We start from the raw sequence: 19,293 nt of genomic DNA on the forward strand, positions 1-19,293 counted from the left end.
AAAAAGTACATCCACACCAAATACCATAATTCATACAGATATAATGATAAGTACAGCTTGACACCATCTGTATGTATAGATGACACATGCTAGTCAGTAAAACAAACTCAAGAAAATATGCATGACATTCCCCCAAACCCTCAACATAACGGAGGTCTGTGACAGTTCTGCATGTTATTTTACCTAGCAGCTAAGTCCTTTCACCAGTGGCAATGAGGAGACCTCACATAAAACTTGGAAAGGAAAATGTAACATGGAAAAAAAAAGAAGAGCTCCAGCCAGACACCTCCAGATGTTATCTGCAGCATGGACAGAAGCTAATTACACTGGGGCAAGGGCAGTTCCTGGCAATATCTCCCTCCTTTTCAGTTGTAGCTTCTAAAGTGTTTTTCAGTGCAGGAAAGTATAATCCTTTCACGTGTGGGGAAACCGAGGCAGAGAAGCAACTTGTCTCAGATTATACAACAGCACAGCTGTGAACAGAGACCAGCCTTTTGATTCTCAGCTAGCATGTGAACCACTGAACCACGCTGTCATAATTAACAAGACCTGCAGCAGAGGCGTTTGCACGTAAGCAGGGCCTGGGATTGTCCATCAGGAGGGTAGTTGGGGATATGGCTCAGACCCTGAAGTGAGCTCACGGCTCTTCCTAGGAAGGTGTTGATCTAAGCCCAGTAGTTCCAGCTGCAGGCTAGTTTCCCCGGCAGGAACGAGCTTTTACAATCAAGCTGTTTGTACATTTATGGCAAGTTTTTAAGCCTTCTCTGAAACATCTGAATGCTTTTTGGCCTCATCTCAATTTAGAGGCAAGCGTTATAAATGCCAGCTCTAAATCATTCAAGTTACAAGCCCCTCCCCAAAATCAGGATTTTGCTTTGAAATCTGGAGATTGTAAAACATTGCAATTGCAGCCTTTTTGTTCTCTTGATTCTTGAATTATTAGAGGCACGTTTTCTAACTTTCTTCCAGAAACACAAGGCCTGGCCACTGAGGCCTGGATTCCCCTCTGCCTTGACATCTTGCCTGCAGCTCAAGTGAAAGTTTCACGTCTCCTCGGGAGTCTGATCCAAATCCACCCCTGACTAAACATGTTTCTTTCCTAATCCTCCCTGCAGAGCTCGCTCTCTCTCCTCTTCTGACAATGGGCAGCCTTCACTGATTTTAATCCACCCAGGAAAGTATGTAGCTCTATCTTATTCTTTCAATGAGAAGCCCTCACCCAGCTGGGCTGGTCTGGACCTGGTGGCAGGGCAAGCAGTGGGGGTTAACCCAGCTGCCACTCGCCCCCCTTCCCCTGCCTCAAAACAGGCCTCCATCGCTGGGGATTTGGTGGTGGGCCCTGCCTCCACATTCCTGGCTCCTCTACCAGCCCTGCAGGCCAATTAAAACAGCTCCATGGGCCAGATCCAGCCTGCAGGCCATATTTTTGATGCTCCAACCCTATAGTGATGCAGCTCACTCTGCGGGAGACCTCAAAAAGGAAGAGAAGGGCCCAAACACCTTTTCGTTCAATAGGCTAGTGCAGGGGTGGCCAACCTGCGGCTCCTGAGCTGCGTGCGGCTCTTCAGAAGTCAATACAAGTCTCCTTGAATCTTTGCACAAGCACCTGACGTGACGTGTTGGCTATGGAAGCTGGTCACCGTGCGCTGGTGCCACACGGTGCAAAGATTCAAAGATATTAACTTCTGAAGAGCCGCATATGGCTCCAGAGCCGAGGCTGGCCACCCCTGGAGTGGTTCGGCACTTCCTCGGAGCGTGGGAGATCAGGGCTCTAGATCCTCCTTCAACCAAGTCTTATCTAGGTTCATCCCAGTTGTTAAATCTTGCTTGCTTGGCAGCCAATGGTGATGAGGCCAGAATGAGAGCATGCAACTGGGAGTGTAACTCTGCCCAATGGGGAAGGCACTGCCCCGGGAGGAACCAAGGGAGATCTAAGTTCCCAGTGCATTCACTTTTAATTTCTTTCCAAAGGTGGCTTGGCATACGCCATGGCAACAGTTGGCTCTTAGTTGCAATAAGATAAAGAGAGGTGAGATTTCCTGAATTCCTGACATGCTCAATGTGCAAAACATAAATGGAGGGGGGCAAGTCTCAGAAAGCGGCAAGGAGCCTCCCCCCAGGTGCTATGGCGGTGCTCGGTGCTTTCCATCACCTGGTCCGAGTCTCGACACACTCAGCAGTTCCTGGTTATCTCTCTAGCCAGAGGACGGATCACATGCAGCTCTCCGCTCAACCACTGTTGTATGAATCATGCCCGCTAAAATTAGCTCCTTGCAGACAGAGTAATTCCATACTAGGAGCAGAGAGGCAGAGAGAGCACGTGTTACTCCTGCTCACTTCACTGATAGCGTGCGAGGTGCCAGGGATAAGGCATAGTCTCATCCCTACCAGAGGACTGCATTGGAAAGGGGAGGGGACAGACATCAGTGATGTAAAAGGTGTCAAGTCAGGCATCTGACAAGCTCGGGCTGTAAGAGGACCAAGTATTTTCTTATCTCTTCTCTAGCCGGGCACCAACGTGACAAGGACAGGAAAGCACAAGGAGAGGAAGAAAGGAGAAATAGAAAAGCAAATGGCTCACAGAGGGGTGCAGAGGTGAACAAGCCCAGTTCTTCCTTTAATCCTATGACAGCCTGTTAGGAAGTGCCCCAGAAAGACTTGAGATAACTTGGTCAACCTCCTTCCTCATCTAGCAGAATAATGTTGTAGCTATGATGGTCCAGAAAATATGCCAGAGGCACAGATATGGGCGGGGGAGAGGGCAGGGGTGATAAAAGATATTACCTTCCCCCACCAATAAATAAAAATCCTTGTCTTTAGAGTAATCAGGACCATTCTCACAGGGCAAGAATGACATGGGAAGAGTAGCTAAACCCAGAGACAGCTGTAAATAGCAAGATAAAGCCTAGAGATCTGCCTGAATGATGCCCTGCTAATAGTTACCTGAGACCATAACAATCTTAACAGAGCTGGAAGAATAAAGAGTTTTCTCTTCAATGGCTGAACTGGAAAAAAAAAATCAGGGAAGGGAAAAAATCAGGTTTTGGTTGAACTAAAAATTATGTTCTTAAATGTTTTGATGAAATGAAAAAAACCATGTTTCACGTCAACACAAAATAGTTCATTTAATCCACAACAAAATGTTTTGCTCAGTACTGGTTTTCCATTATTTAACTCTTTCAAAACAGTAAAACAGTTTGTAAACGAGCATCTGGAGTCAGGCAGAAGGCAGGGTACGTGTACCCCTTACAGACTAAGTCAGAGATGTATGTATGTATCTCTCTCTCTATATATATGATTTTGTAAACTCAGGCATTATTTTAAAATGCCAATTTTTTCTTTTGAAAACTTGCCCTCAGTTTCCCCCACTCCCTCTAAAACTCCACTATCATCAAAAGGATGGCATCCAGCTCCCCGCGGGAGTGTGAGGCTGTCTCATGACCAGCCTGCTTAAGTGACAATCCCCACGCAAGGCTGCTGTGCCAGGACAGACCTCCCGAGCACTCAGCAGGGACTGTACATTGGCCCCATTGGTCTCTCCTCTTTCAGTCTGGTTCTGAGCTCTTGTTCTTATGACCATGCAAACACATCCTGTTTAATATCCCGGTGGTAAATATGACTCACGTGATGTCTGACTGTGCGGCATTTCATCTACTGCGAGTGCTTGTGGCCACCAGCGCTACCCAAGGACTGCTCCCTGGGAAGGCAGGCTGCAGCAGGTCAGCGCTTTGCATTGTGTCAAGCCGTGCTTAGAAGAATCTCAGAAATGAAATCCTGGGGCCAGGGCTGGGGCAGCTCACAGGAGCCTCCTGGCCTGTTGTCAGGCAGCTGCAGGGCGGGGGGCAGGGGTGGATGTGAGGACTGGCCAAGTGAGTTAAGTGTCTCCCCAGGGCAGGGAGGGAGAGGAGCAGACCTTCCTGCCATGCCATCCCCTCCTGCTGACCACTCCTCCCCGAGCAGAGGGGCTGCTGCACAATGGCTTTGCAAGACTGCACGCAAAGGCTTGCCATATCCAGGTTATCTGCAAAGCGAACACCCCCCAGGGTTGCCTTCCAGCATAAGCATTACAGCGCCGATTTTCAAGGAAGTGGACTGCCGGTCATATGAGACTAATCTTTCTCTGTGGGCAGAGGGAACATGTGCTGGAGGCTCTGCTGATCCTGAGCTGATTTTCCCAGCCCTCTATGGGGTTTGTCTGGTTGCAGTTTCCCAAAGACACCAGTCATCATCCCTTATGTTCAGAGCTTAGAGCAAGTAGAAGTCAATCCTATGGAGCACAATCAGCAGCGGAGGCCCTTCCTCCTTACCAAACAGCAGGGCCATAGAGCGTATGCAGGTAAAGGGTAGGGGGAGCAGAAGGGCAGACAGCAAGCATAGCAAAACTCAGCAGACCTTTCAGGAATGAGTCTGAGAATACCATGAAACAAGGGGGGGAAAAATCTATTCATGGAAGTTTTCCAAGACATGACTGCATTAGCTGGGGAGCAGATGCAATTGTTCACATCTGACCTGCTGGAACATCTGCCTGCATCTGCTGGCCTCTTGCACCGGCACTGCAGGAACAATGATACTTACTTTTATGGGAAATAGCTTAAACAAACACATTCCCAGTTTGGGAAGTAAAAAGGGAAGGGAGTCTGCAATTCCCAGAACCAGTGCCAGGTCCAAGCTGCCAGCACTGCAGGTCTAAAGGGCTTGTGATAAGCTCGGGCTCCAAAACAACTCTTATCTGATGTGATCAATCATATCAAGCGGCTCAGCCACTTACAACAGGGGTGAACTTTGTGCCTCAGACCTCTTTTTAGAGTAGGACAAGTTGTCTCTCACAGAATACCAAACACCCCAGTACAACATAAATACCTCCAACATAGTTTCGCAGCCAGCTTTCCACTGGGTCATTTCCCTGCCTATTCCCAGGCACTGCATGAAATAAGCAGGAGTCATAGTCCTGTACCTGGATTTTGATACCTTCAAAATTCACTGGAGCTGGATGTGGAGTTTAGTGTGAAATTCATATCTGGGTATGGATTTCCCAAAGTTTGGGACTGTTCATCTTGGGTTTCTAGTTTCAGCCTTTTGCCAGAAAGAAATGGGTGTGATGTAGCAATGCAGCACAACGGCCGCTGCATCAGTCTCCATATACCTACAGCATCCTAACAGGGAGAGGCAGGAGGCTAGGAACTGTCTGCAGGGAATAGGGAAGGGGCATTAAAAAGGAACTGGAGAAAACACTTAGAAATCCTCCTGCAGGCTACAGTACTGACGACATGGCAGGCAGATGTTCTTAAAGATCTATACAACTGACAGGGGACATCTGCTCTCATAATACTCTGCAACTCATTTGAAATAATAACAACACAGGTTTCCCTCGATTTATGCGGGTTCGATTTATGCGAATTCGCTCCCCCAACCAGGTAAGTCTGTGAGTTTGGGAGGGGGGGAGAAAGTCTGTGAGTTTGGGAGGCAGAGGAGGGGAGGGGAGGAGGAAGAGCTGCGGGGCTGCTGCAGCTGCTCTGGGAGCGGCTGATGCCAGTAGCTTGCAGCTGCTGCGCTGCACCGTGCCCTGAACCCCCCGGGGCTTTGCTTTCCCAGAGGTACTGTGCCCTGAACCTCCCACACGGTGCAGGCCAGCACTCCCAGTGCTGCAGTAGGGGCAGGCAGCAGCCTGCAGCCGGATGAGAGCAGGCTGGGGCTGGCGGCAGCACCGGGCTCTTCCCAGTGATCAGGATGGGCTGCAGTGATTGGAGGGGGGCTGCTGCCACCCCAAAATTCACTGTAGCCCCCTGCAACCTACCCTCCCAGCGCTGCTGCCAAGCTCTGGGAAAAGCCTGCAGCGGTTGCCGGCCCCAGCCTGCTCTCGTCTCACCGCAGGCTCCTGCCTGCCCCTGCTGCAGCCCTGGGAGTGATGGGCACTGCCTGCTTGCAGCCGCCAGCCTGCACTGCGCCAGGGGTTCAGGGCATGGTGCAGCCCAGAGGCTGCAGGCAGCTGGTGTTGGCTGCTCCCACGGCCGCTTCAGCAGGGGCTGTGGTGAGTAGGGAGAAGTGGCATGAGTGGGGCTGCCACCCCCCCTGAGCATCATGAAGGGGCCGGTCCCACCGCTGCTGCAGCCTGGGGAGCGGCAGATGCCGCCTGCTCGCAGCCACTGGGCTGCACCATGCCCCTCTCCCTGCTCCTTCCCTACTCCCAGTCTTGCTACCTCAGGAATGCATCCCTATCTGTTTCATTGTAAACTGGGTTTGCTTTGTGCAAACTCAATTTATGCACTGTTCCCTGGGAATGCATCTACCGCATCAATCGAGGGAAACCTGTAATAAAAGAGAGAGGGTGAGCAGCGTTTTCTCTCCAATAACACAGCTCAGACTCCAGCTGGACACCACTGGCTCAGTGACTGCTTGTGGCAGGGAGTGCCACAGGCGAGGTGTAGAAAATTATTTCCTTTGAGCAGTTTTCAATTTGCTGGCTTGCAGTTTCTTTGGATAGCTCCCAACGCTTATACTACACGACAAACAGAACTGACCTTCTCTGGTCTGTTCACTGCTGTCTACGCCCCTCTTAATCCCTCCCCAACACTCAGCAGTCCTACTTCAGATGGAAGCCGCTCCAGGTTCCTTATTGTTCTTACCGTCTTCCTTATCGTCACTTGCCTTTAAACTGCCACAATTTCTGCTGGAGCCTCTGGGAGGGGGAGGGTACTGACTGCAGAGTACCCACACCAGAGCACTCCACTCATTCATGCAGCAGCACTCCAGTGACAACTCTAGTGCCACCATCCACTTGGAAACTAGGAACATAAATATAGTTCCAATCATTCCTTCCCAGCTGCATTTCTGTATGTGTGCAGCCAGCGCTGAGCTCTGCTGGCCAATGCTGCCCGTTCTCCGAGCTGTGAATGAGGCAGTAGGGTCAGAGTCCTCTGCAGAAGGCTAATGTAATGCAGAACAAGGCTAATGTCTGCACTAAACCTCTGGTCCTGGGGGTCCATAGACTATGTCTAAGGGATCTGTGAAAGATGATAATGTTCAAAAGTATGTGAATACCCATGCTTACAATGCACAGGGGACCATTCAAAATTTCCAAAGGGGTCCACACCTTCATTTGAAATATTTTAGAGGGTCCACAAATGAAAAAAGGTTGAAAGCCACCATGCTAGATGTATCTACTCTTATGAACAGTAAGCATTTTTATCGGGTAGCGTCAAAAAACCTCAGCCACTTTAGAGACTCATTCATGTGCCTGGTTCGAGGAGGTCAGTGTTACAGATGGACAGACCAAATGGCTGAAACAATGAGTAGTGTTGGTGAGGAAGGATCAAGCACAGGGCAACAAAAATGACACAACCTGTTAGCGTATGACAACTCTGTGCACTGTTCACGGGCATGCCACACCATCAGCCTTACCAGATGGCAGTCTCCTACAACGCTCACAGAACAGGTGTGTATTGAGACAGCTGAGTAGAGCGATTCTGCCTTTAATCAAAGTGCTGGGCCTTTATTCGGTGACCCCAGTTCTCAAGTGCCCATAGCCACTGCAGTATGTGAATGCAAGTTGATATCCAATGGGACTGACTATGTAAACTGGGTACAGTAGTGCCCACACCTCAGCTCATCCACTGATATAGTAGTGCCCACACCTCAGCTCATCCACCGATATAGTAGTGCCCACACCTCAGCTCATCCACCGATACAAATGGATGGTGTGCACATGGAGTGCTAACTGTTTTCTTCTGCCTTTGACACTGGGCCAGGGCAGCGGTGTTATTGCTGCTAATCAGAACTATCATCTCTCATGCCTAAAGCATGAGCCAGGAGAGCTGCCTGCAGGAAATATTTCAGGCGCCTTCGGTGGGCATATGCTGCACAACTGTCAAGCAGGAGGCTAACATCAGGGGCGGGTTTGCTTTTCCGAACAGTGGCCATTTCAGAGTCACATCTGCTTGGGAGAGGCAGCAGAGGAGCTTTGTACCAACTCACACTGATGGCATAACATTTTCCCCTAGACATGCTTGCAATCTACTGCCCTGTCTGAAGCCCTATAATTACATGCTTAATAACAGACACTAAACAACAACCAAATGGGGCCTGCCACTTCCTTGAGCATTCAGTCACATTCACATAGAGCTGTTCAGCTAAAGCCTTGTTTGCAGGCTGCATCTGCCTGGAGAATGAACGATACATAATGGTCCCAGGAGGGAAGACTTGTAAACAAGCAAGATTACAGGCATTCATTCACAAGGCAGATTACAGTTTACTGGCAGTCACATTAAGCAGCTTGCAAGGGCTGCACAGCACCAAGGTCTCGTCCAAGCTATGCTTTAGTTCTTGAAGCCCTTTACACCACTAGTTTGTTCCCAAGAGCTCTGCAAAAACCCCAGCAAGACTTAACAGCATCAGTGTGGCACACAGCTAAAGGTAGGCTGGACTCCACCAGTCTGCTCAAGTGCACAAGTGCATCCATCGTGGAGCGGACTGGCTATTACTTCAGGTTCTTACAAACATACAAGGCACTAAAGCCCTTGCTGGTCTCTCACTGTACAGACAGCAACACCTCACAACACGTTCCTCCTTTGAATGGCAAAGTCACCAGTACTCTGCAAGGGTACGGCCCCTGCGCTCCATGCCCAGAAGGGATCCTCATTCCTGCATGGAAGAGGGAGGGTTGCTGCTCTGTGGTGTCTCTCCCCTTATTCTCCAGGCCTGGACCCAACAGAGAAGCTTTCAAGGGACTAATGGTCTTCGTGTGGGGGTGGGAAGTGAAAGAGAAGATTAAAGCGAGGGCTGGCAAAGTGCTTTGCCTCCTAACACAGGTGGAGGTGCCACAAACTTCTCTGTAGGATATCCCCACTGGAGGAGGATTATAACAACAGGCATTTTCCCAACCCATAGGATGCAAAGCTATTTTCTGTGAACTACAGCTTGGGGTGCTGTGGCAGCCGGTGCCAATTCACCAAGTAGCAGATGCTGCTACACCTGTAGTTGGCATTGGCTCTAATGACAAACTTCTTCCAGGTGCAATCCCCTATGAGCTCCTGCCTCTAGAAGGAAAGGCCACCACCCTCTAGACCATGGTTTGGCAAGCCCATGAGGAGATTGGGTTCATCCCACAGTGGCATGCAGCAGCAGGGGTGCGGGGAGTGGAAGGGTTGGACAGGAAATTGGTGGCACAAAAAAAGTAAAACAGCAGCCCGCAGGAAAGAACAGGGAGGGCCGCGGCACTGTGGAAGGGACTGGTGCTCTGGGGCAGTGGCTGGGTCTCAAGCAGCAGCCCACCATTCATAAAAGATTGCTAACCACTATATTCTAGACAATGCACCTGTATTAGTGCTCTCAGTCATTGGCACTGCACCGCCCAGGTATCCAAAGCTCTCATGAGGTCCAGTGAGACTGTCCATGACCTGGATCAGACTCTCCCAGCTGACAAAGCTAGAGGACATGCCCACTGGACGAGGAGCACTACAGTTGTCACCTAAAAAGGATGGGGCACTGCAGCACAGCAGCTCCAACTTCTTCCCACAGGTTGTGTTTGGGATCGCTCTACTCCTGCCAAACATATCACCCAGATTTTTCTATTGTAAATTCCATGATGTTATCCACTCCATTTTCTGTTCTCTGAGAGGCCAATCCAGAGCCACCAAAGACAACAGGAGTCTTTTTATGAAACTTCAGCAAGAGGTGGATAAGACCCTGCACAACATCTCACCAATGTTCATCCTCCTGCCAGGTCAAGTGTTGACCACAACTCTGTGACCCCAAGTACAGCTACACAATGCAGCACCGTATGCTTAACAAATTAATTACCTTGGATACAGTGCCATACCAACATGGCTCTTCTGTTCTGGTACCTGAGCTTCATTGTGCCCTCTAGACACAAATGGTTGTGCCCTGGTGAGGTTTAGAGGGTTCTGCTGGACCTGCATCATTAGCATTTCTGGTTTTAAGTGTGATCCACGTCAAGGCCCTTTGCCAAGCTATTGAGCCACAGGGGTAAATATTACTGTTATGAGTTGGGTTAGAGCCCACTGAAACTGGAAGGCATGAAAGCTGAACTTCCATTCAGGATAAATGGAGGAGCAGGAAATGTCCCTTTTTTTGTGTACTGCTTAACAACAAAGGCTGCTTTCTAAAACATGGGCCTACAAGGCAAGCCTGAGTCATGTGGGCCAAGGCGGTTTTTGGGCACTAACTAGTGGAGCTGTGCATTTAATTCTTCCACTTAAAAGTCAACATCCAGGTTTATTATTCACTGCGTAGCTTCCTCTGACTTGGAATAAAATCAAGGCTATTCCTGCAGGGCAGCATCTGAAGAGGGCAGCACTTCCTTTGATGTTCCGCAGTTTGGAGACCTTCCAGTTTGTTCTTCGTTTCTCCTATGTGTAATGGGTGACTACAGCCCCTGTGGAAGAACAGATGCAGTTTGCAGCAGTCCATGTTTTGGCATGGAGGCTGAGCTCTTCTGAACTCTTTACTTGATTGTCTTCCTACCCCTCTGCCATTTGTCTTGGGGCAACAGTCCTGAGGCTTTGAGAGTTTCTTGGTGCTAACAGAAGGGGTTTCCAAACTTAACATGGCATGTTGGGAGGTTTTGGAGATGTTCATACATATGCAATTCTGGATTCATTTATCACATGGTTGTATTCTCAAATTGTTGCTTTTTCAGAGAAATGAGGGAACATGCGCGGAGACAGGGAGACAGATGGTCAACAGTGACTACAGCCCTTTTATGACGATTCCCACAGATGTATTCAATTCCTAGCTACATATTTCCTAAGTGCTGTCTGCCCATACTGGCAGGCATAATTCAGCAGCTGAGATGCTTACAGCCCAGGTCACTGTTAGCCTGTGGATTACACCATTCCTCTTTTATCTTCCCAGGGACTCGTAGATTCATAGATGCTAGGGTCGGAAGGGACCTCAACAGATCATCCAGCCTGACCTCCTGCCTAGGCTGGGGTCAGATGAGCCCAGCCAGATGCCTATCCAGCCTTCTCTTAAAGACCCCCGAGGTAGGGGAGAGCACCACCTCCCTTGGATGCCCATTCCAAATTTTGGCCACCCTTACTGTGAAGAAGTTTTTTCCTGATATCTAGCCTAAATCTGCTCTCTGTCAGTTTGTGACCATTGTTCCTTGTTACCCCAAGAGATGCCCTGGTGAGCAGAGCATCTCCAGTCCCTTGCTGCATCCCCATAATGAATTTGTAGGCAGTCATAAGATCACCTCTCACCCTTCTCTTGCGGAGGCTGAAGAGGTCCAGGTACCTCAGTCTCTCCTCGTAGGGCTTGTCCTGTAAACCCCTGACAATATGAATCACCCTCCTCTGGACTCTCTCATAGAATCACAGAAGTCGGGTCGGAAGGGACCTTGTAGATTTTCAAGCCCGACCCCCAGCCTGGGCGGGAGAAATAGACTGGACTCAAATGGGTCCAGCCAGGTAGTCATCAAGCCTCTTCTTAAAGATCCCCAGGGTAGGAGCCAGCACCAATTCCCTAGTCATAGTCTACCAACATCCCTCTCACCACTTCCCTCTCAAGTCTACCAACATCCTTCTTGAAGTACAGCGCCCAAAACTGGATGCAGTACTCCAACTGCAGTCTAACCAATGCCGAATAGAGGGGAAGCATCACCTCCTTAGATCCTTTTGTCATGCATCTGCTGATGCATGATAAAGCACAGTTAGCTTTGCTGATGATTTCATCACACTGACTCATGTTCATCTTGAAGTCCACTATGACTCCAAGATCCCTTTCCGCTTCTGTGCTGCTGAGAGGGACACTTCCCAGCTAGTAGGTGTGCTGGATATTTGTGAAGATCCAGGGACCTTCATCAGTGGCACATACATCTATGATCCACAATCTTTTCAAAAAATTCAGGAAGTCCTCATATCTAAGTACAGCACCAAAAAGACAACAGAACTTATGACAACATGATTTATACAATGTAATTTGAGGTGAAAGAATTAGGATTATTTAGTTTGTAGAAGACAAGACTTAGGGGGGACTTGATAACAGCCTTCAAATACTGAAGGATGGTTATATGGAGGATGGAGATAAACTATTCTTTGTGGCCACATGACACAGAACAAGGAGCAAAGGTTTCAAAACTAAACTGAAGAAGACTTAGATTGGATGTTAAGAACTCTCTCACAAGGGCATGGTTAAGCATCTGGAGTACTGTGTCCAGTTTTCAGTCCTCTGCTACAGAAAGGATGTGGATAAAATGTAGAGTCCAGCAGAGGGCAAAAACAATGGTTATGGGGCTGGGGGACATGACTTATGAGGAGGGGCTGCAGGTACTGGGCTTATTTAGTCCAAAGCAGAGAAGACTGAGAGGGGATTGAACAGCAACCTTCAACTCCCTGAAGGGTGGTTACAGGGGAGATGAAACTTGACTGTTTTCAGTGGTGAGAAATGACCACGGAACAATGGTCTCAAGTTGCAGCAAGGGACATTTACATTAGATATTAAGAAACATGCTTTCACCAGGAGGGTTGTAAAGCACTAGAACAGGTTAACCAGAGAGGCTGTGGAATCTCCATCCGTGGAGGTTTTTTAGACCAGGCTAGACAAAGGTTTGGTTGGGATGGTCTAGTTGGGGGTGGACCTACTTTGAGCATGGGGTTGGACTAGATGTGACCTCCTGAGGTCCCTGCCAACCCTCATTTTCTATGATTCTATGATTAAGCATTGGAACAGGCTACCCAGACAGGCTGTGAAATCTCCATCACTTTTTGAGAGCAGGTTAGACAGACACTTAACTCAGATGATTTAATTAGGGATGATCCTGTCTTTAGCAGGGAGTTGGACTAGATAACCCACCTGGGGTCTCCTCCAACCTTACTATTCTATGATGCTATGAGTCAGGCACTTCTTCACATGGGGTTCCTGATGTGGAAGGCAGACAGCTATATTTCAAGATCCAGTTGGAATCAACAATTTATAGTAGTTTGATATTTTTAGACCTTCTGTGAGTATGCATCCCATTTGGGTAAAAGTACTGGCTTAGGAGGTGAGCGTGAGATGATCTATGCCTGTGGTTGGCAATACAAGTGCACTGATACATTGGTCCAACATCAGATCAGAATCAATATAAAGCAAATTGTCTGTATTGGAAATCAGCCTAATATGGCTGATAAATGGCCTGTGCATGTGCACAGCTACAGTGCAGCACATAGGCGGCAAAGAGCACCACTGGGCAGCTTGAAAAGCTGCGTGCAGCTGGTAAGTCTGGTGTAGGGGAGGAGGGAGGGAGGGAAGTAAGTCTGGAGGGGAGAGAGAGTAGGGAGCCCTGGGGTGAGGGAGGAGGGTAATCCACAGGCTAACCAGGTATCAAGGCCCCTGCAGTGAGGGAGGAGTGGGGCTGGGGCTGGGGCACGGGCTAAGGCAAGCGCTGCCCAGTTGGGGCGGGGCGCGGGACAGAGCTGCGGCTCGTCCAGGGGGCGTGGGGAGGGAGGGGGCGGCTCCCACCACTGCTCCTGCTGCTTATCTGGGAGGGCCTGGGGGGGTGGGGGCAAGTGCCCCCCAGTCTGCATGGGGTGGGCTAGGGCTGGGGCTGTACCAAGCTCTACCTGGCAGGGTGGGGTTGCATGCAGGGTGGGCACCAGCAGTGCTGGGAGGGAGGTTGGGGGTGTTACGGTGAATTTTGGGGCAGCTGCAGCCCCCCCCACACCTCCCCCCAGTGCCACCACTACCCACCCCAAATGCAGCTTTGTGCCACCAGAAAGAGCCTGCTCTGCCCAGCCCCGTGCAGATCCAGGGGCACATGTCCCCCCATGCCCTCCCAGATGAGCAGCGGGAGCAGTGACAGGAGCCGCCAGATGAGCAGTGCACAGTGGTGGGAGCCACCCTCCCCTACCCCCACAGCCCTGGATGAGTCACAGCTCCGTCCTGCACCCTGCCCCAGCTGAGCAGTGTTTGCCCCCGCCCCACTTCTCCATCACTGCAGGGCCTTGATCTGCCACCCACGTCCCTTCCCTCCCCCCTTCCCTTCCACAACAGACTTACCAGCTGCACGCAGCTCTTCAAGCTGCCAGGCTGGTATCAGAAATTGGATCAGTATCAGCCAATATACCTCCTTAAAAACTGGCTATCAGTTTCAGCCCCAGAAATCTGTATCGGTACACCCCAGTTGGAAACCTACCATCATGAGCCGTATTTGGCCCAGGGAGTTTCAGTGGCATAGTGAGCTTTGCCTGTGCTGTGCCATAATTGGGAAGCCGGGGGAAGCAGCAGTGGTGGCTACGTGCTAGTGCCAGCCTACCTCAGACTGAGCTGGGTCATTCTGGCGCAGTGCCGGAAAACATCGCTAACCACTGATCTATGCACCCACATTTCCAGGACTGGGACAGCAGAATGTTCCAATATTAAAATCAAGGATTGATGGTACCAAGGTAGTTCCCTTCAGGAATTTGTTGAACAGATGTTATCTGCGCCTCTTTTCATTAGATGTCTGTACAACTCAGAAAATCACAGAACCGGAGGGACCTGTAATATTGTTGTCATTTGTCCAACACTATAATCAAGTCCAGCCCCCTGCCAAGGGCAGGAAATTATTGCACTCAAATGAGCTTAACAAGGTGCTTGTCCAGCCTCATCTTGAACGCCTCTATGGAGGGTGACTGCACTATGTCTGCTGGGAGTGTGTTCCAGATGCTGGTGACCCTTATAGAGAAAGAGTTTTTTCTTAAGTCTAGCCTAAACTTACTCTCTATCAGTTTATGCCCATTGGTCCTCATCATCCCTTGAGGTGCCTTTCTGAAGAGTTGCTCCCCTAAATCTTGATGCTCACCCCAATGTACTTGTAGGCAGCTATCAAGTCACCTCTCAGCCTTCTCTTGCTCAGACTGAACAGGCCCAGTTCCTGGAGTCTCTCCCCATAGGACCTATCCTCCATGCCTTTAACTATGTGAGTGGGCCCTTCTTTGTACCCTCTCAAGCTTATCCATATCCTTCTTGAAGTCCAGTGCCCAGAACTGGACGCAGTACTCCAGCTGAGGCCACACCAGTGCCGTACAGCAAGGGAGGAGCACCTGTCTGGATCTATTGGCCACACATCGGCTGATACATGCCAGAGTCCTATTTGTCCTTTTGGCGACTTCACTGTACTGCTGGCTCATGTTCACCTTTTGGCTGATCATGACCCCCGGGTCTAGTTCAGATGCTGTGCCAGCCAGTGGGCCACCACCCATTGTGTAGTTATGATGAGGGTTCCTCCTACCCAGATGAAGGACCTTGCACGTCTCCCTGTTAAACCTCACCTGATTCCATTCCACCCATGAATCCAGTCTGTCAAGGTTGTCCTGGATCTTTACCCTGATGTGCCCATGTTGCCCCACAGCTTGGTATCATCCTCAAACTTAATCATTGAGCTTTCCATCCCCTTGTTCAAGTCATTAATAAATACATTAAAGAGCACAGGTCCAAGCACTAATCCCTGGGGGACACCACTGGAGGCAGCTCTCCAGGATGAGGCCATCCCATCTATTACAACTCTCTGCGAGTGGCCTCTAAGCCAGTTGTCCACCACCTCACTGTAGACTGGTCCAGCCCAGTACCCTCCAGTTTGTTTGAGAGAATCTCATGGGAAATGGAATCAAAGGCTTTACTGAAGTCTAAGTAAATGATGTTAACTCATGTCCCTCATCCAGACAGCTAGTTACCTGGTCATAGAAGGACACTAGGTTTGTCAGTCATGATCTGCCCTCGACAAAGCTGTGCTGGTTGCTTCTTAACACCCCATCAATTACCAGCTTGTAGTTAATGGCTTCCTTAACAAATTTTTCAAAGATTTTACATAGGACTGAAGTCAGGCTGACTGGTCTATAGTTTGCAGGGTCATCCCTCTTCCCTTTCTTAAAGCTGGACACCACATTGGCCCTCTTCCAGTCATCCAGGACTACTCCCGAGTTCCACAGCTCTTCAAACAACTTGGCCAGCGGTGCTGCTATGAGCTCAGCCAGTTCTTTCAGGACTTTCGGTGCAGGCTGTCTGGCCCAGCAGACTTGAAAACATCCAAGCGCTGTAGGACATCCTTCACCTGGTCAGGACTGATTTCATGTAATCTCTTGTCTTCCCCATGTTCCCTGGGCCTCTGGTCAGCTGAGCAGCCCCCGTTTGATTTCAGGAATACTGATGGGAAGTATGTATTTAGGAGTTCTGCCTTTCACGGGCATCAACTGTGGGCTGCCCCTGACTATTCATTAGGGGTCCCACAGTGGATCCCAATTTTTTCTTGCTCCCCATGTATCTGTAGAAGGACTTTTTGTTGTCTTTTATTCCAGTTGCCAGCTTGATTTCCATGCCTACCTTAGCTTTCCATGTCTGGTATCTGCAGGCCCTGGCAATACAGGTGTATTCCTCTCTGGTTGCTGAGCCATTCTTCCATTGCTTATATGCTTCTTCTTTCATTTTCAACAGCTCCCTAATATTTCTGTTGAGCCAAGAGTTGGCTCCTTTCCTGCTTTTTGTCCACGTGGGGATGGCCTGTTTTTGAGCTGTGAGAATTGCCTCAAGGAAGCACCACCACTCCTGGACTCCCAATCATCCAGTTGCTGGTTGCAAAGAGCCTCTCCAACTAGCCTCTTGAGTTTACCTTCTTGAAATCTAGGACTTCTGTTCTGCTGACTGATTTCACAGTCTTACGGTGAATGATGAACCTTATCAGGTTGTGACTGCTGTCACCCAGAGTACCGCCAATCCTCAGAACACCTATGATGTTCTCCCGCTTGATCAGTACTAAATCCAGAGTGGACTTACCCCTAGTAGGCCCTCCCACAACCTGTGTCAGAAACAGATCGCCTATTATTGCGAAGAAGTTGGCTGACCTGTTGGAAGTGGACGAGTGGTCTTCCCAACAGATGTCAGGGTAGTTGAAGCCACCTATGACAATTGTGTCTCTAGTGCTAGCTGCCTCAATCAGCTCTCTGGAGAATGCCTGATCACTATCCTCTTCTTGGGAGGGAGTCCTGTAGTAGACTCCCCCCATCAGGTCTCCCTCTTCTGATCCCCCTTGTATCTTGACCCAGAGGGTCTCAAGGGACCCTTTCCTGCTGTCAGATGCGACTTGCAGGAAGGGGTACCCGCTCTTTCACATAGAGGGCCACACTTTCCCCCTTCTTCCCAACCAGATCTTTCCTATAAAGCCCATAGCCCTCAATATTCATTATTGGTGAATGTAGCTGTTTGTGTGTTGCAAAACACTGTGCCTCCTATTTCAACGCTTTCAGAAGCAGACGATTCCAAGAAATGGTGTTGTATGCCAAGCCGGTACACAAAAGCTGCTGCAACTTTGAGCCCATGTTTGTAGCCAGACTCTACGTGTCTCAGTGCACGAGAGAGGACCAAGTGCTGCCAAAGAACCACGTCTTAGATGTGATTCTTAGAGATGCTAAGACAGTGCTTTGGCTAAGTGCTGGCTGAGAAGGGGCTTTGATCCTCAGCAACTTGGAGGATTCCTGCTGTGCTCAGGGACATGGGTCTTTCTGTTAACAAAGGGTGCGGTCTTTGATGTAATTTTGGCTCCACAGAACTTTCCTAATGGAAACGATCCAGAAGACACCAAATTTGGCTACTTACTTACGTCATGAAGGGGCAAAATTATTTTTAGTTTGGTGCAGACATACTCTGACATTAAAATTTATGAGCAAAGAGGACTCTTCACCCCTTTCTGACCTCTAGATAGAGTATTCAGAAGTTCAAACTCAACAGCTACAACCCCGGTGTTCAGAGCCAGTTCTGTAAACAACCTTTTCAGAGTAGACACGGGCTTGCCAAAAACAGCCAACAAGGAAACTCAGTATTTGCCCTGGATTCTTACCCAAGTGCTGCACGGAAACACAATATCCTTCAGCACAGCACTGTTTTCTTTTCCACCACCCAACACTTCAGATTCACTCCAGGCACCCCTTTCCCTCTCAGTGACAGATGTGCTGCTACAGATAGTCAGCCCTATTTAATTATTGCTTTCTGCAGTCAGCTCTATGCAGCCAGGAGAGTCCACAAATCTTTTCATGCCTTTTTTTCCCCCCTCCTAAAAATCCCAGGATTTTAGGCATATTGGACTAGATACCGTGCTCCATTATATCCAGAGCAAACCCAGTGAAAGTAAACTGGTTGCTCTGGATTTCTCCTTTTATAACTAAAAACAAGTCCGACTACACACAGAGGTAGGACGCTGAAGTGTACCAGAGCTTCCAGGAGATCCCCCAATAAAACCGAGCTGAATAAGCTTCCCATTCTGCAGATGCCAGACAGACTTGCCCATTCAAATACTCCACAGCTCAAGGGAAAATGCATTGAGCCAGGAGCTAAGGGATCCTGCCGTTGAGTGTGCTAACTAGAGGCAGCGGTTAATATTTCTACCAACTTCCTTCTGCGAAGAGCAGAACACTCCTTCCGCCAGGTAATTAAGCCTCAGACTCAAAACAGAAAAGCTTCTCAGGGGCTTTTACGTGCACAAAATAAATCAAACCAAAGGAAGGGGAACAGCAACAGAAAGAGGGCCCCTGGCCATCTTTCTCATCAGAATTAGTTATGCTGCTTCCTGAAGGAAGGGAAACATTGGGAGCAGCTCCCATCCGCTAGGAGATATGGCATTGTCCTGCGAGGGAAGCATGCCAGAAAAAGCCTTCCGTGCTCTATCTCAGACTTCCTGAGGGTTTCAGCCTTCAAAAAGCCTGACTGGGAGTCTAGAGTTCAGCCACCATGCAGTTGAACACATGCTGGCTCTCCTGATCTCCCACTTGCCCCTCCAGCTGGAGCCTGCAGAAACAGCTGCGCTGCGTCTCAGCTGTGGACAGCGGCCTTCGCTCTCCTCCAAGTCCAGCCCCATTTCATAGTAATTTGCAGGCACAGACTAGGAGGCCTAAAGCGCCTGGGCTGCCTAGCAGATGGAGCTACCCAGAGAAGTCCTGGTTGAATCCATTTCTTTTAAGGGGAGGCTCCTGATGAGCACATGGAGCCCCTGCTGCCCCTATCAGGGTCATAGTCATGCAAAGGCAATTCTGGACAGCTTGGCTTGTGTAGGCGACGTATTGGAAAAAATGGAACCAAATTATCTTGCTGGGATCCTATGATCCCTGCTGACCTCCTGCCCCTGGGGCAGAGGGCTGGACTCGATCCTCCGGGGTCCCCTCCAGCCCTTGTGTCTATGAATCTATGAATCTAGGAATTATTACCCATTTAAGTGCATCTACGCATACGTGCAGGCTAAATTACATTTAGCTCGACCTAACTAGGGTTCTGGTTCTCAGGAATCAGAGGTTGATGCATTAAAGGTTTTCACCAGTTTAGTCAGCTCCACTT

General features: G+C 49.4%; 1 protein-coding gene across 8 annotated transcripts in view; it reads right to left on the reverse strand.

The window, feature by feature from the left end:
• The window catches only part of KANK3 (KN motif and ankyrin repeat domains 3), a 55,867-nt gene that overhangs the window by 24,721 nt on the left and 11,853 nt on the right, over positions 1 to 19,293 (reverse strand). Inside the window, exon 1 of one of the 8 annotated variants that reach the window (XM_090028014.1) lies at positions 9,796 to 9,891. The exons of 6 other annotated variants lie outside the window; for them this stretch is intronic. The gene's annotated coding sequence lies outside the window, so the exon portion shown is untranslated. Of the gene's footprint in view, positions 1 to 3,624; positions 3,732 to 9,795; positions 9,892 to 19,293 lie in introns of those variants that run through there. One more of the 8 variants, XM_090028013.1, reaches the window with a different exon arrangement.

The sequence above is a fragment of the Crocodylus siamensis genome, chromosome 14 (genome assembly GCF_052110815.1).
Source record: "Crocodylus siamensis isolate JL-2025a chromosome 14, ASM5211081v1, whole genome shotgun sequence".
NCBI lineage: Eukaryota > Metazoa > Chordata > Crocodylia > Crocodylidae > Crocodylus > Crocodylus siamensis.